Consider the following 13,887-nt stretch of genomic DNA (forward strand, 5'->3'; position numbering starts at 1 on the left):
ACCTACACTAAGGATGAGGAGATGAGATGTCAGGGGGAGGCTCGCTGCACTAAGAGGCTGAATAAATTGTAGGAGAGGAGGGCGAGGGAGAGAAGAGTATACACGTGTCTCGAGGGATAGATTACTGGAAGGGACGGAGAGGGAAGGAGAGGGAGGGGGAAGGTAAATTGAGTTATAAATGAAGTTTTAATTAGTAAGGTAGTTCGTATTCAGGTGCACAGCCGCTGGTTATTGTTTGAAATTGTTTGTTATGCCTGTGTTTATCTCTCCGCCTGCGTGGTTAACTCGCCGCTATCTGTTCGCTCGCTGGGTGTATCTACTTGCTCATCTGTCTGTTTGTCCGTGCGTGTGTGTGTGTCTTGAATACAGGCCAGCTTCAAACTTACGAATTCGGACTCAATTTTTTTTCCTGTTTAACACACACACACACACACACACACACACACACACACACACACACACACACACACACACACACACACACACACACACACTACATGCACACAAATATGGATATTACTTTAATACAAACACTTCATCCTTCACTGTCACTCCCACCACCACCACCTCCATCACCACCACCACCACCACCACACCTTGGGAGGTCAGTGGAGCGTGTCTTCGCCCATTATAACCCAGTGGGAACACCAAGATCCTGCTGCTGCTGCTGCTGCTATACCACCTACTTTGCTGCTGCTTATACCGTAACAACTATTTCTTCTACAGTTATTCAGTCTACTACTACTACTACTACTACTACTACAAACAATAATAAAATAATAATAATAATAATAATAATAATAATAATAATAATAATAATAATAATAATAATAATAATAATAATAATAATAATAATAATAATAGTAACAGATTATAGTATTATCAATATTATGGTAACTGCTGATGCTACATCTACAACAGCAGCACCACCACCAGAATTAGCATCATTAATTATTCCTACCACCACCATCACCACCAACTCCCGAAGATGCCATCTGCAGTAGCCATCACCACCATCACCAACACAGCTACTGCTACTGCTGATGCTACCATTATTACTACTACTACTACTATTACTACAATATTTTTCTTACATACTCAAGGCCTGTCTCGAAAAAAATACTTGTCTAGCATCAAACACCTCTCTCTCTCTCTCTCTCTCTCTCTCTCTCTCTCTCTCTCTCTCTCTCTCTCTCTCTCTCTCTCTCTCTCTCTCACCAATACAACCGACAACCCCAGGAACCACGACAAATATGCCAAGAACCGAGTCGATTCTCGCCGCTCCTTGATTAGCCTTACCTGGACGGCGCCTCAACTGAGCTAAACGAGAGGCGGTGCAGACTAACGAGGGAGGCAATTTGTCCCGGCCGCCGCGGACAGAGGTTCGTGTCTGCCTTCATTAATATTGCGGTTAACGAAAGCGGGGAGCGTATATCATGGGGCGTAATGGCAAAGCGAAGCGGGCGACCGAGGCTAAAACATTGCGGTAAATATATTAAATATATTAAATATATTAAAATGGTAAATATATTAAATGGAGACCACGGGGTTAAGAGGGTAAAGAATGGTTGTTTGGTGTGTGTGTGTGTGTGTGTGTGTGTGTGTGTGTGTGTGTGTGTGTGTGTGTGTGTGTGTGTGTGTGTGTGTGTGTGTGTGTGTGTGTGTGTGTGTGTGTGTGTGTGTGTGTGTGTGTGTGTGTGTGTGTGTGTGTGTGATTGGATGATAGGGCGAATACTCTTTCAGTAGATCATAAGAACACAACTTTTTTAAAAATACAGATGATTTTTTTCTTTTCATGTTTTTTAAATATATATTGTTTCTCATATGTCTTGTGTAGTCTTTTTAGCTTTTTTCATATTCCTAAAGGCTGTGAGATTTATTTTGTAGTTGCTTTCTGCGTAAAAATAAGTAATGTTTTATGCATTTTGATGCCTTGTGTAATATTTTTTCGTGTGTTTTAAGAAAGATTAGAAGAATTTAATCAGGAAAGAAAAAAATCATTAAGGAGGTACAAGATATATAACAAAACCTGAAGCAGATATAACGTATCCCGCCATCTCGAAGAAAGTACGAGTAACTCAAACAAAACAGATTTCCAACCATCTCAAAAATTACGTTAAGTGAGAACAGACATCCAACTCTTCAAAAAAAAAAAAAATAATATATATATACATATATATATATATATATATATATATATATATATATATATATATATATATATATATATATATATATATATATATATATATATATATATATATATATATATCACAGTAAAAATTAATACATCCTACAATCCAGAAAAGAACAAGAAAATTCAAAAGCAGGAACACAGAAGCTATCAATGAAAAAATGAAAATTGAAAAGAAACAATTCACATCCAACTATATTGAAAAGTATTAAAAACGAAATGAAATCACAAAATATTCCACTCAAAAAAAAAAAGGCTGAATAAGAAGCAAATCCAACCATCTTCAAAAAGCATTAAAAAGTGAAGACAGAACACAAACCGAAGGAAGAAGAAAGCTCTCCCTCTCTCTTTTCCCCATTACGAGGCAGCCAAGATAAGGCAAGCAACCGCCCCCGCCTCCTTCAGTCTCTTCCATGCCAGCTCCTTCAATGCGGGCAGCAAATGAAGCGTTGAATGGCGAGGGCGTTGCCGTGTTCACCGAGGAAGCCCCCAACGATGTGTTTCTTGTGTTTCCTCGTCTGCAGCAGCCAAGGAGGTGCTCGTTTAGATTACCGTTTGGGCTCAGGATGTCTTGCTTCTCGTCTTTTCAATGCCTGCGCCAGTAGTGGGATTTTAATTCAATTTGCTGGGAATGTAATTGAGGATTTTTGTTTTGTTTTATGTGTGGTACGATGAGCTATTGATTAGGACTGCATGTAAGGGTGGTGGTGGTGGTGGTGGTGGTGGTGGTGGTGGTGGTGGTGGTGGTGGTGGTGGTGGTGGTGGTGGTGGTGGTGACGACGACGATGGTAATGATGATGATGATGAGGAAGAGGAGGAATAAAAATAACCACAAAAATAAAGACGAACAAGAGCAAAGATAAGAACAAGGAAAAGAAGACCCCAAAATAACACACGAGAAGAGAACGAACAAGAAGAAAACTCAATCTCCAATGCCAAGCAGAGCGGAAAGTTCAATTTGAAGAACAAGAAAGGTGAAATTAAAAAAGACAACCACGACCATTTTAAGCCAAGGAGCGCCACAAAATGTCAGCTCGCTCCTTTATTATTAAACAAAAGTGTCGGGAAAAAAAAATTAAAAGGGAAAAAAAAGACACGATTAAAACTCCCTTGAATATTCTTAAGTTCATGGAAGGAAAGATAAAAAAGTAAAAATCCCTGACAGGAGGAGGAGGAGGAGGAGAAAGAGGAAGAATACAAAGGAATACAAAGGAAGTCCAAACAAACCATGAGATCCTTACTAGGCTGAAAGGGTAACTATTCAACGCTATTAGTGGGAAAGTCAGAACAGTACAGAAGAAGGCTAGGGAGGAGGAGGAGGAGGAGGAGGAATAAGTGTGGAAATCAGCAGAATAACAGCAAAGAGTAAGAAGAAAGGAAATGGAATGAGATGAAAGGACAACGGAATAAAGGAAAATACAAAAAAAGGAAAGATAAAGAAGGAATGGAGAGACATAAAAATCTGAACACACACACTCTCTCTCTCTCTCTCTCTCTCTCTCTCTCTCTCTCTCTCTCTCTCTCTCTCTCTCTCTCTCTCTCTCTCTCTCTCTCTCAAGCCAAGTTTATCTCCGCTAGAACACCCAGGAGAGAGAGAGAGAGAGAGAGAGAGAGAGAGAGAGAGAGAGAGAGAGAGAGAGAGAGAGAGAGAGAGAGAGAGAGAGAGAGAGAGAGAGAGAGAGAGAGAGAGAGAGAGAGAGAGAGAGAGAGAGAGAGTCAAGAAAGACAAGACATTACCTTCTACAATGTTGCCCTCTCTCTCTCTCTCTCTCTCTCTCTCTCTCTCTCTCTCTCTCTCTCTCTCTCTCTCTCTCTCTCTCTCTCTCTCTCTCTCTCTCTCTCTCTCTCCCCTCATCCCCCCACATATAGTATACCTATCATAGCTCCCGCCACTCTCCTCCTCCTCCTCCTCCTCCTCCTCCTCCTCCTCCTCCTCCTCCTCCTCCTCCTCCTCCTCCTCCTCCTCCTCCTCCTCTTCCTCCTCCTCCTCCTCCTCTTCCTCCTCCTCCTCCTCCAAGGCGTCATAGGCTATTAAGTATCAAGGGGAATTTATGAGATTCTGTAACGACATAATTTATCGGTTAGAGAGAGAGAGAGAGAGAGAGAGAGAGAGAGAGAGAGAGAGAGAGAGAGAGAGAGAGAGAGAGAGAGAGAGAGAGAGAGAGAGAGAGAGAGAGAGAGAGAGAGAGAGAGAGAGAGAGAGAGAGAGTGGGTGGGGGGAAGTTTCAGGAAGGCAAGTCAAGAGTTAAAGGAGGGAGTTTTGTAAGAGAGAAAAGAGAGAAAAGGTTACAGTGTCTAAGAAGCAAGAGAAAGAATGGGAGACGGAGAGAGAGAGAGAGAGAGAGAGAGAGAGAGAGAGAGAGAGAGAGAGAGAGAGAGAGAGAGAGAGAGAGAGAGAGAGAGAGAGAGAGAGAGAGAGAGAGAGAGAGAGAGAGAGAGAGAAGCAGGAAAGGGAGAAAGGAAAGAAAGGAAAAGAGTTAGGTGAGGGGCTGACAGGGAAAAGATAGAAGGGAGAGGATGAAATTAAGAAAAGATAATGAAGAAATGTAAATATTGATAAAGGTTTGAAGAGATTGAGAGAAAATGAAGGATGAAAGAAAGAGAGAGAGAGAGAGAGAGAGAGAGAGAGAGAGAGAGAGAGAGAGAGAGAGAGAGAGAGAGAGAGAGAGAGAGAGAGAGAGAGAGAGAGAGAGAGACTGACACAATGGCGCCATCTTAGTGTCCTGATCTTATCTATTATTTGTCCCCTACAGCGTGTCCTGGTGGCGGCCTCCAGACGTTATTATTAATATCATCATCATCATTATCATCACCATCATCACTATCATCACCATCATTATTGGATTACGAAGGCAGGGACCCATGGCGTGTTTATTTGTTTGTTTTCTCTTTTTTTTTTTTAGGGGACTAGAGCGAGATCCTATACTTATGGCTTGATATTATTATTTACCTCCTGTGCACTTAAGTGGTGGTGGTGGTGGTGGTGGTGGTGGTGGTGGTGGTGGTGCCCGTTGTAAAATGAATAGGAAACGATGCAGGTACGTCAAGGTGAGTTATGAGGTCCGCCTCCTTCTGCCCTGTCTACTACCTGGTGGCGACGAGGAATGTTGAAGACATTACGTAAGAATGCACTTGAACCAACACAGAGGCGGAGACAGGCACCGCGAAGCAAGTGGCCAAGAAAGCACACTGCCTTAACAAATCATGCGTGGAAGACAAGCAATGTAATACAAAACAAATTACCAACGAAAAAAAAAAGAAAGAATAAAAACTAAATCAGACAGACAACACAATGAGACTTGGGAGAAAACCAATGCAAAACACACCAAACAACGATAAACAACACAATACTCACAAGACAACAAATGCATAAAAAAAAAAACGAACTAACCCAATCAAAAACACACACACACACACACACACACACACACACACACACACACACACACACACACACACACATACACAAACACACACACAAAAGCAACACAAACAGACCAAAACTGAAGGAAATCAGATAAAGGCAACACACCTCAACACAACCCTCACCACGCCAGCCAGCCAGCCAGCCAGCCATCACACCCGCGTACCTTAACCTTCCCTACGAAAACACCCCTTGAGAACGGTGAGGGACGACAAAAACACGGGGGAAAAAATAAACAAAAACCCAATGATGTTAACTTAAGGACAAACACGAGCACGATACAAACCACAGAGAGAGAGAGAGAGAGAGAGAGAGAGAGAGAGAGAGAGAGAGAGAGAGAGAGAGAGAGAGAGAGAGAGAGAGAGAGAGAGAGAGAGAGAGAGAGAGAGAGAGAGAGAGAGAGAGAGAGAGAGAGAGACTCAAAGAACACGTACAGTTACACAAGGCGAGACTCTTAAATCACATTAAAAACACCATTAGATCACCAACAAGCAAGACGAAAGGAACACACACACACACACACACACACACACGAGAGAGGGAGAGGAGGGACTCGAATGGACAAAAAGAATGGTTTACGAGCTATTTATTGGTGTATTCACTCAAGGTAGTAATTACAGAGCTAACCTGCCCACCCTCCGCGATCTCTTTACCTGTCCGTCCGTCATCCCCCTCACGTCATTAGACAGGTTATTAGCACAGGTAATGGAGTGGCCCGTTGGGAGGCTTTGGTGTACCTTTGGGCATACCTTACGGTCCTCCTCTTCCTCTTCCTTATCTTCCTCCTCCTCTCTTAACACTGCATTAAAGACGGAAGGTGGAGAAGGAAAATTACGGTTTTGTATCATGAGAGAGAGAGAGAGAGAGAGAGAGAGAGAGAGAGAGAGAGAGAGAGAGAGAGAGAGAGAGAGAGAGAGAGAGAGAGAGAGAGAGAGAGAGAGAGAGAGAGAGAGAGAGAGAGAGAGAGAGATGGCTGCTGTAAAACCTGTCTTGAAAAACTAACACAGCATTACTTTGCATCATCTATTTTCAGCTCCTCTCTTTCTTCATCTTTTCTCCCCTACCTCATTTTCTTTTTTTCTTTCTTCCTGCTGTTTCTTCCCATTTGTTTCATCTCAATCCTTTCTTTTATAGCTCTTGTCAAATTCTCTCTCTCTCTCTCTCTCTCTCTCTCTCTCTCTCTCTCTCTCTCTCTCTCTCTCTCTCTCTCTCTCTCTCTCTCTCTCTCTCTCTGCAAAGCCTCATTCACGCCTCTCTAAGCATCCATAGTTACAAGTCACCATGATCAACAGTCCCTTTTGTCACCTGCCGAGCGACAAGGCTATCAGCACATGCCTTCCCCGCCCGGCCTCGCGAAACAACACCCCGTGCCTTAAGGAGAGACCAAGCACAACACTAATCTTTCACTGGTGTTTTCACATTTCTCTTCCCCTCAGCTTCTTTGCTCCGGTAACATTGGGTGCACTAATCTAAGTTTGTTATCTGTTTGCTGGCTTCAAACTGCACTGGTACTGCTGCTTCTGCTGCTACTACTACTACTACTACTATTGCTACTACTACTACTACTATTATCACCACGATCGATGAAGCGAAAAGCCACACCCTTCACCTCCACTACAGCGAAATAATTATTTCCCCATGATAAACTGCATGTTAGGGTTTGCCATGTTACGTAAGGTGAAGTGAAGTGAGGTAAGCTTTTGGTAAGGTTTGTTGGGTGAGATCATGTAAGGTAAGGGAATGTATCAGGTGGTGAGTAAGATAAGATACGATAAGGTTTACTAGGTTACGTTATGTAAGATAAGGTAAGACTGAGTTAAGTTAGGTAAGGTAAGGTTAGGTTGGTTGGGTTAGGTTAAATTATATTAAGTAAATTGATCGCTATGGAAAAATATTGAGTTAAAGTTCCATGAAATAATATTCAAGGGTGAAAATCAATGAGATGAAATGGTACAGAGAAGCAAGTACATTTATCACTGTAGAAAAGTATTTTGGATTAAAAGTTTCATGTAAGAGTCTTCAAGAGTGAAAATCATTGAGGTGAAATGTTACATAGAAGCATTCCCTCCTCCTTCACCACCACCACCACCACCACCACCACCACCACCATCATCACCACCACCACCATCATTACTCTTCCAGTCGAAACATGGCAAACACCGGATGGAAAAAAAAAAAAAAACAGAGGAAAGCACTGAACGAGACGAGCCAGAGCATGGGAGAGAATTAGGCAAGCAAGCAAAAGTTTTCATTAGTCAGAGTTTGCATTCTGTTCCCTCTCCCTCCTCTCTCTCTCTCTCTCTCTCTCTCTCTCTCTCCCTCTAGCTGCGCAGATCCTTATTAAGATTGCGCAGGACTTATCGGCAGATCTTCCACCACAGTGATCCTTCTGCTTCGCCCCCGAAAGAATGACAGAAAAAAAAGTGCAAGTGAAAATATAATAGAAAAACATTTAAGAGTTCCGATGTGTTAGTACATGCATGATTTTTCTCCTCTCCCTCTCTCTCTCTCCCCCTCTCCCTCTCTCTCTCTCTCTCTTTCATGTCTTCAGTTTGACAAGGGTAAAATAATACTGGCTCAAAATATATAACGTCCGGCTTTCTATGATTAATTACTTCTGCTCTCTTTTTCTTTAATCTTTTTTTTTTTTTCGTGAGTGCGCGAGAGTATTTATTTATGGTGCTCCCGGTGCAGGTACTTTCTCGGCGTGTGGTCCCTCCTCGCGGCCAATTGTCGGGAAAATTGCGCGCACAAACAAAGGAGCAAGAGAGAGAGAGAGAGAGAGAGAGAGAGAGAGAGAGAGAGAGAGAGAGAGAGAGAGAGAGCGCTTGCATATCTCTCTCTCTCTCTCTCTCTCTCTCTCTCTCTCTCTCTCTCTCTCTCTCTCTCTCTCTCTCTCTCTACGGCAATTTCCCTCACTAAATACCCCCACACACACACTCTCTCTCTCTCTCTCTCTCTCTCTCTCTCTCTCTCTCTCTCTCTCTCTCTCTCTCTCTCTCTCTCTCTCTCTCTCTCTCTCTCATCCTCCGCCAAGGCACGACCAGACAGCATTCCAGCTCGCAAAACAATAACAGGGTAATTAGCGTAACGACTTCATCTCACACTCACACAATCACCAGGTGCTGCTTTATGAATATGCATCCTTTTTATAATACCCCTTTTTTTTCTCTGGAAGTCGTGAAGCTCAAGAGGCCATTTTTATTTCTAAGTGGTGGTGGGGTTTGCTTTTACGAGAGCCGCGCATTATCTCATTAAAGAGGAACTGCACACGCACGCTCCGTTAATTGAGGCTTGAATAACACGTTTGAAGGCTCGGCTGGATGCTGAGTCAGGCCGCCAATGGTTCCTCGGGGTTAAGAGGGGAGATGGCTGACAGTGATCTTGTCTGTCCATGCTGGAGCGCGAGCGTCTTTCATAACATGCCATTAAGGAGGCGAGCGTTCTTCATCAGAGGCTGCAAAGGTGATTAAGAACAGATGCATAAATTTGATAGATCACCGTTTGTTCCTGAGTCTGGACAAATACGAAGTGCGTCTTTGATGAAGAGGAGTCCCAAAGATTATTAAGAACAAGCGCAAGAATTTGATACATTGATGTTTGTTCCAGAGTTCAGTAACAGTAAAGAGGACGCCAGCAGATCATGCAAGACAAGTGCAAGAATTTGTAAGATAATTTGTTCCTGGATCCTGGAGTTGACATGAACAGGACTCCCAAAAATTAAGAAGTGCAGGAATTTGATAGATCTCCTCTCATATTTCCCTGGGTCTACAAAAACAAGCGTTGTCTTTAAGTTAACATGAGGAGAGCCAAAGATGATTAAGAACAAGTGCAGAAATTTTGATAGATCACCACTTCTTCCCAGGTCTGGACAAACAAGTATTGTCTTTGAGTTAATATGAAGAGGAACCCCAAAGATAATTAAGAACAAGAGCAAGAATTTGACATTTTCCTGAGTCTGGACAAACTAGCCGCGTCTCTGAGTTGATATGAAGAGCAGACAGCCAGATCATTAAGAACAAGTGCAGGATTTCGTAATATCGCCACCTTTTCCTATGTCTGAGTTAATGTGAAGAGGAGCTACACAGGTGATTAAGAACAAGTGCATAAATTTGTAAGATTTATAAGAATTTGTAAGGTTTGGGCAAACAAGCAATGTGTCTACAAGTTTACATTAAGAGGAGACATTAGCCATGTTCCCGGACCGACACAGAGGTAAGTAACAGTAGTTCTTTCTCTGCTGGACAACTTTAGACAGTCTTAGGACCACCGTCTCTCTTATTGTCCTGTAGCATGAAAAAGACTAAACTGACCTGCTAGTTTCCCTCTTCGCGTCCAACCAAACCACTTTTTACAGTGCTCTTTATTTTAAGAAAGGATCCTCATAACACCAAAGAGATCCTCATAACACTAAAGAGAGATAACAAACCGTGCTGAAAGTCCTTCCTGGTCAATATCCTAAAGATGAGCAACATGCATATATTGTGTCAACGAAGCTGCAACAAGACCTGCTAATTGAACACAAAGCACCTCCGGCCACGGCAGATATACCAAGACAAGTGTCACATAACAAGCAGTGAATGACGTGAGCAGCGTGTTCTGACTCAGCTGTAACAAAGGATCATTATGCAACAGTCTCCTCCAGCCATCACCGCCAGACGTATCACGACACACGCAACACACATGACGTACTAACAGAGATAATTATGTCCTGCATCAACATACTTAACTGTAACGTGTTAATTTTCAATGCAAATAATCGCCATCAGTCTCTATGATTCCAGAGCAGGACAAGAGCAGGACAAGAGCTTCCATTAACTTCCCCTTCTCTATTCATGACTTACTAACCAAGATAATTAATTATGTTCTGCACCAACATGCTTAGGTGTAACGTCTTAATGTTTATGCAAATAATCCCCATCAGTCTCTATGATTCCTGTGCAGAACAAAGGCTTCTAATCTAACCCTCTCCACTCCACTCGACTCAGCTCCATCACTTGCATATCTATTCGAAGCCAAATCAGACGTCTTATTTATAAACAGTTTCCTTCCACCTGACACACGGCGCACCACACACCACGCGCCACCCAGACAACCACCATCACTCTCCATGATTCAACGGCAGACAAAGACTTAACCTTCCCTTCTTCACTCAGCCCCGTCACTTGCACGTCTACTGAGAGAGAGAGAGAGAGAGAGAGAGAGAGAGAGAGAGAGAGAGAGAGAGAGAGAGAGAGAGAGAGAGAGAGAGAGAGAGAGAGAGAGAGAGAGAGAGAGAGAGAGAGAGAGAGAGAGAGAGAGAGAGAGAGAGAGAGAGAGACAAACATCTTATTTATAAAACAAACTTTTCCACCTAACACACCGCGCACCACACACCAAGCACCACCATGATAATCACCGCCAGTCTCTGTGATTCCAGCGCAGGACAAAGAAAGACGTCCCTCAACCCTCCCCTCTCAACTCAGCCCCGTCACTCGCGTGTCTATCCAGAGACAAGCTGGACAAACATCTTATTTACCAACAGACGCCTTCAACCTAGCACACCTCACGCCACCTCTTGGCACACCTAGAATTAAATAAACATCTCATTTACAAACATATTCTCCTCTAATAAACACACACACACACACACACACACACACACACACACACACACACACACACACACACACACACACAGAGAGAGAGAGAGAGAGAGAGAGAGAGAGAGAGAGAGAGAGAGAGAGAGAGAGAGAGAGAGAGAGAGAGAGAGAGAGAGAGAGAGAGAGAGAGAGAGAGAGAGAGAGAGAGAGAGCACCACCCACCCTAGAACTGAACAAACATTCATAAACAAACCCCTTCCTACCACTCGACACACACACACACACACACACACACACACACACACACACACACCACCAGCAAGCACCACCCACACCCGAACTCCATCACTGGCGCCCTAAACTAAGGCCACCACGGAAACCCACCCACGAGTAACCACAGCCTTGCTCTGCCCCGTCAGGAGAGGTCAGGCCGCACCCCCATAAAGCTAGCAATGAAAACAATATGTCCCTCTCGTCACAGCCGCCCCCCGTCACCCTGGGAGCAGAGGCCACTGACCACCCACCACCACGCGTCCCTCAACACCGTAACCTGAAGGACAAGAGGGAAGCAGAGGCAAGGAAGAAAGTGTCAACCAACAACGGGTCACTGGAGGAGGAGGAGGAGGAGGAGGAGGAGGAGGAGGAGGAGGAGGAGGAGGAGGAGGAGGAGGAGGAGGAGGAGGAGGAGGAGGAGGAGGAAAAGTAAAGAAAGGGGAAGAAGAAAGCCAGTCCATCCATCGAGAGAGAGAGAGAGAGAGAGAGAGAGAGAGAGAGAGAGAGAGAGAGAGAGAGAGAGAGAGAGAGAGAGAGAGAGAGAGAGAGAGAGAGAGAGAGAGAGAGAATAAAAACCACGTACGCAAGTTGAATAAAGAAGATGAAAAGGAATTTAATTTAAGGATAAAGAGGAGGAGGAGGAGGAAGAGAAGGAGGAGGCGCACCTACAAACATATCACGCCCTCTGGCAGACAGGAGGTCGACTAATTACGGTTAGATAAGACTGAGTGATTAGCGGGAGCAGTGTGCAGCCTCCAACAACGGTAATTAGGAGGCGAGTGTACGCAGGGCACGGGGAGGGGAAGGAAGCAGAAGGAGGAGAAGGAAAAGATACGAGGATACGAGTGTAATAATAATGACGACAAAGAAGCATGGAGGCAGATGGAGAGATAGACAGGATACGGGAATATATGTACAGATAAGAGACAGAGGAAACAAAGAAAATGGGATGTGGTGGTGAGAATACGAAAAAAAAGGAAAAGGAAAGAGGAGGATGAACAGAAGAGAACAGTTATATATGTAGGCAGCTGTGTTATCATAGGTGTGTGTGTGTGTGTGTGTGTGTGTGTGTGTGTGTGTGTGTGTGTGTGTGTGTGTGTGTGTGTGTGTGTGTGTGTGTGTGTGTGTGTGTGTGTGTGTGTGTGTGTGTGTGTATGCACAAAGAATAATACGAGCACTCTGAATGCCACCACCACCACTAGGGCGCACGCAAAAACTAGCACACACACACACACACACACACACACACACACACACACACACACACACACACACACACACACACACACACACACACACACACACACACACGCACACACACATCGTCGCTCACACGGGTGCCTTGGGGAGTCGTGTCAACCATTAGCTGCTGCGTGATAACCTTTATCGAGAGAGAGAGAGAGAGAGAGAGAGAGAGAGAGAGAGAGAGAGAGAGAGAGAGAGAGAGAGAGAGAGAGAGAGAGAGAGAGAGAGAGAGACCATAATCACAACCTTGCTTGTTTATTCCTCCCTTCCCCTTCTCTCTCTCTCTCTCTCTCTCTCTCTCTCTCTCTCTCTCTCTCTCTCTCTCTCTCTCTCTCTCTCTCTCTCTCTGCTAAACCGTACGTATCAAAAGCAGGTGTCCCAGTCATACTAAGTCGAGAAGGAATGAACCACTTACTCCGCCACACACTGACTCGAGCAGTGAGAGAGAACAGGAAGAGAGACAAGGCGGATAAGAGCGAAATAAGGACTTGGAAGGAAGGCGCAAGGGAACAAAAACAATGAAAAAAAAAAGGAGCAAGAGGAGGGAGCGAGGGAAGTTACTGGCTTGCTTATGATCAGTGGAGCATAAAAATAATGATAACTTATTACCTGGGAGTTATGTACATAGAGACAGGACGAGGATGAAGGCATATGACTCAGGCGCTATTTAAACAAGACAGAATGGTAATAATATGATGATAGACGATAGTAACTTTCTTTTTATTCTTTTCTGGATGGACGAAGACAACATTTTTTTTTTCTTAAGGATCGAAGGTCGTTATATTTTTTTTTATTGATGGACATGGAATTAAAAAAAAATGAATATGCATCGAAATTATGAGAAGGAAAGGAATGGAGAGGAGGAAAATAAAAAAGAGGAAAACAACTAATATAAAACACGAATATTTACAGTAATTTTTGTTCTCTATATATCGGGGGAAGAGTAATTATATTTCTTTGTGTCCAAATTCGTAGTCTTATTTCTAGTACAAGTCCACAAACGGGATTTTTTCTCATTCGACGAAGCTAATTTTATTTTGTAAACACACAAAAGCTATTTTATATATATATATATATTTTTATCAACACTTTTCTTGATCTTTTCTTGATGATTAACTTTTTTTAAGACAAAAGTATAGAATTTATCTTTTTAATTTACGAAGGCAATT

The sequence above is a fragment of the Scylla paramamosain genome, chromosome 9 (assembly GCF_035594125.1).
Source record: "Scylla paramamosain isolate STU-SP2022 chromosome 9, ASM3559412v1, whole genome shotgun sequence".
NCBI lineage: Eukaryota > Metazoa > Arthropoda > Malacostraca > Decapoda > Portunidae > Scylla > Scylla paramamosain.